Here is a 5,000-nt window from a genome sequence, read left to right on the forward strand (position 1 = left end):
TGCTGAAGTTATCACTGGACGATCTCATTCCTCACTAGTTGACTGGTATAACATGTGCCGTGAAGTTTGTACTAACATAGTTCAACAAAAAGGTCAGATGGTCAGGACTACTGTAGAGCCAATACAGATAGATGAAGCTAGATTTGCTGGCAGGAGGAAATATATCCGTGGAAGATTACTTCAAGGAAATCTTGACCCACAATCAACACACAGTGAAGCAGAAATTGAAAATAATAGGAATCACGGCAACAGGATAGACGGCCCTTGGGTGGTCGGTGTAAAGAAGGGTCTTGACTGTCGTTATTTTTATGTTGATCGTCGAGACAGAAATACACTTCAACCAATAATAATTCGTGAATGTACACAAGGATCAGTAATACATTCAGACGAGTGGCCGACTTATAGCACCTTGAATTCTCATGCATTTGTACACTCCACTGTTAACCATCAGCGGCATTACGTCGACCCAAACACTGGAACGCATACCCAATCAATTGAAAGATCGTGGTTAGATGCAAAAATCAAAATTTTGCGAACGATGAGAGGTACCGCTAAACACATGCTTCAGTCACATCTGGATGAATACTGTTATAGAATGATGAGAAAAGAATCTGTAAATTTATATTTTGAATTTTTAATGATATTAGAGAAGTCTATCGTTAAATGTCTTGATTTTTACCTTTTTCCATTTCTGCTATCGTTAAATGTCTATTATTTCCTTTTTAAATTTTTCATTAAATATAGCTAATAATAAATTCTTTTTATTTTTATTTTGTCTACTTTTTTTCCTAGTAGATCACATGCCATGAACAGTAGATCAATAGTAGATCACAAACCTTCGGTAGATCACATATTGGAAGAGCACCCTGATGAACTCTATCGATGTTTTTAAGGTTTGAAGGCCGTTCATTAATGGCAGAGGCATGCCATAGAGATGAATGATCAGCGCCCAGGCCCCCTCTTCACCCAAGCTAGGACCATGGAGGGCCTGGCAATGGCTGCTGATGACTCAGCAGATAGACTATAGGCTTCCCCACACCTAAAATCCTTAGCTCACAAGGATGGTAACGTTACAACGACCAAAGAAACTAACGAGTTTGAGCGGGACTCAAACCCCAGTCTGACGTTCACCAGTCAGGGACGTTAGCGCATGGGCCACCAAAATCATCTCGATTTACTGTACCTGGCCATGACCCCACATACTTTTAACGTCCTAAAGGTCAGCATTTCTACTTCGGCGACCGGGTTTTAAAATCAATTTCCTTTGACGATTTGGATCTTACAAAAATCCTTACACCACAATTTCAATACCAATCTCCCTCTTCCCCCTTTCTCTCTCATGAACTATAACCTATATCAAGAACGGTGTTTATGTAGTCTTTTATAATCTGATATAAAGCTCTAGAATTAATCTTTTGTGGGCTACATTTTACGCGGTCTTTGTAACCTGAAATCCGGCTATGGTGTGCAGTTCAAATCCGGAGTTTCTTTTTACTACCTGGCTTCTGTACAGTTATCGGTAAATATCCTTCAGATTGTTATGAAATGCTTGAATAACTTTTAAAAATGCACGGACTAAGGGCTCCATTATAGACATATAAAACACCTGGATGGTAACTTCACTCCTTGCTACCTTAATTACAAATATCTTTCAATGTAGAATATATATATATATATATATATATATATATATATATATATATATAAATAAACATATGTATATATATATATATATATGTATATATATTTATATATATATATTTATATATATATATATTTATATATATATATATATATATATATATATATATATATATACACATATACATATACATATATATATGATATTAGTATTTGAAAACACCCATGTAAAGCAAAATAGATTTAGTATTTCGTGGCAAAACAAAGTAGCTCGTAATCATTTTTCAGAATAATAATAAAAAAAAAAACCGTGGAAAAATAAATACTGAAAAAAGTTCATACAGGTTTCAAAAGGAAATAATCGTCTCTGCAAATAGCATCTGTTTAAAGTACCCCCAAAATATGAGAATAAATTAGTAGGCAATGAGATTATATTAAAGACATTACATTAGAAAACCTCAAATTACTGTAATTACTGTGAAGAGTAGAACAGTGTTAGTCTTACTTCAATTTATTGCATTTTCTCCTGTTTAAACGACGCTTGCCTCAGAAATTATCTAATGAAGGCAAACATGAAAGCTATATTTACTCCAAAACTTAAATTCGTACTCTGAGCGTAAATACCCTCAATACATATGAGCATCATTATTTTAAAGTCACATGAATATATATATAAATTATATATATGTATATATATATATATATATATATATATATATATATATATATATAAACATTGCATATACAGTACATACATATATATGTACTGTATGAACGTTTAATCAGTGAAATTAAGCAACGTTGGGTTTGATCAATATTTGGATGAGTAACCACCAAGAACTGAGGCATTGATGAAACATAAGCCTCATGAACATTCATGTAACAGTGTCGGGCTCGCGACCTCACCCCCCAAAAATGCTTACTGGAAACCGGAAGAGTAACACTGCCTAATACCCCTCTTCTGAGAAATAATAACTAACAAAAAATTCAGTATGTATTTTCAAATCTAGAGACATATCTCATTCGTGTCAATTTTACTATACCACGAGAAGAGCTTTACTCGACTATTCGCATAAGATAAGTAGACCTACCAAGACTATGAATTAAATCTATTTCTTTCAGGGTTACATCATGTGTATTGATGGCCGACGCACTCAGGCTTCGATCCATATAAAAACTTATTTAGAGTATATTGTCATATTCCTGTCTAATCCCCTTATCTCCAATGTGATATTTAAGTACTAAGCTTTTGATATGTCTGTATATTTAAGAATTTTTTTTTTTTTCCACTAATTCTGCCCACTATATTTTTTCCATACTTTCAAATATTTAGCCCTTTATTTTGTGGTTTTCTAACTGAAGATAAAAATGAATAAGACTGTTATATGTTTACATGCACAGAGCCCCTCCAAAGGTACAAGGGACCTATGGTAAAGATGGATGACTAGAGAGAAGCATACCCCTAGTTATGTTTTTTACTGCTGAAGAGTGGATAAGTTTCCAATGAGGTAAAACTTCCAAAAGTTGTGTTTTATATATCTAAACCTACAGAAGGGCACTCAATCTCTAGCACACACTGCACCTTTCGCCACTATCTCACGGTCACTCTTTTGCATCCTGGGTATGATGGTCCTTACTTTACAATACTTCTTAATATTAATCCATTTATTCATTCCTCTCCAAGTCTTTCTCTTTTCCTATTTCCAAGAACTTCTGGATTATATACTTTTTGTTAAAACTACTACCCATTCTTTCCACGTGGCCGAACCACCTCAGAATAGTCTTATCCACTCTTTCACCTATGCTAGCCATTTTATCACTTCTAGTTGTCTCCATATTCCTCATCCTATCAGTTCTTCTTATAACACATTTACTAGATAAACAGTTCTTCTCAACTTTCAAAATTTTTCTATTTAATTTACATTCAATATACATACCTATTCTGCTAAAGGAGAGCGGGGTCAAGCAAAACACTGAAGTCTCTTACTAATCTTTTGCTGCAAATATCTTACTGCCTTTCTTGCTTCTTTTCTGTGATTCACCCCATCTCTCCTCTTGCCCTCATCTTTTATATTTACTTACGATACTTGTACAAATCTACAATTTTCACTTCCATCATATATTCATTATTCTGTCTTCCTTTTTTCCATTTTCTTTTATTGTGCACACTTTCTTACTCTTGCTAGCTTCTGCTATTTTTCACTGCTGCCCCTAATTAGCACAGCATTATATTCAACGATCAACCATTCCACGTCCCATCATTATTCCTTTACTTATCCCACACCTTCTCAAGTACATTTACTCTTCTACTGTTAACTATCACATCACTCCATCCATAAAGATGTCAAACATTGGGATATATCATATTCTTGTCTAAGATACACTTTAACACCTGCCTACAACCTTTGAAACTACTGAAGCTTCACTTGTGTCATAAAATACCCTCTTCAGTCTACACTGACAATCTATTTATTTTATTATAAGGCTTTTTTGTGAATATAGACCAATAAAGCTTAATCTTGACTTTCAAACTTATCACAATGCTGCTTGATCAACACTCCCTCTTCCTTGCCTAAACCACACTGTTCTTTTATACAATTCCCCTTGTCGTCTGTCTTACTTTTTCAATCGGAATCCTACCATATATCTTCCCCTTATATAGTAAATAAGGTTATGCCCTAACAATCTTTACACTTGCCTTCGTTATATTTACCTATACACAATGGAACAATTATGTTTCTCACCTATTTTAGGGTCCTTTCCCTCTGCCAAATATACCTACAAACTGTACCGCACGTGTTTCACACTCACTCGTACATTGTAACTGCATTTCCTTTTTTATTTTATATCTCACTCTACTCCTCACTCTTAACAGAACCAGTTTAAGCCTGTCTTTTCATGAAATGATGTGTTCGAATTTTTGTGACCTTCTTCCATTGAAAGCCCGCTCACTGTTGAAAGAAAGTTAGGTGCATTCACATCGCCTCTCAGTTACAACCTAAATGTTCGCTCGCACAAAAACCAGGTCAGTCAATCATACTTTCACAACCGGATTGCAGAATCTAGGAAGTAATCATATCAAATCCTCGAGTGTTTTACCTTTCTTCAACCTCTTAAGCATCTTCCTTACATAAGCAAAAGTTACATCCACACGCCTTTCCAATTTTATATTAACTATTTCAAGATCTTGCATCACTCAGTTCCACCTCTCTTCCTTTCTTATTCAACAAATCTCTCTCTCTCTCTCTCTCTCTCTCTCTCTCTCTCTCTCTCTCTCTCTCTATGTGTGTGTGTGCGTGTCTGTAAATATGTATGCATATACATAAATGGATAAATCAATAATTGATTATATATATATA

General features: G+C 34.7%; 1 protein-coding gene and 1 pseudogene across 3 annotated transcripts in view; one reads left to right on the forward strand and one right to left on the reverse strand.

The window, feature by feature from the left end:
* Positions 1-663, forward strand: part of LOC137638959 (uncharacterized) — a 2,579-nt pseudogene extending 1,916 nt beyond the window's left edge.
* Positions 1-5,000, reverse strand: part of LOC137639039 (uncharacterized) — a 210,919-nt gene that overhangs the window by 77,189 nt on the left and 128,730 nt on the right. The window lies entirely within an intron of this gene.

The sequence above is a fragment of the Palaemon carinicauda genome, chromosome 4, assembly GCF_036898095.1.
Source record: "Palaemon carinicauda isolate YSFRI2023 chromosome 4, ASM3689809v2, whole genome shotgun sequence".
NCBI lineage: Eukaryota > Metazoa > Arthropoda > Malacostraca > Decapoda > Palaemonidae > Palaemon > Palaemon carinicauda.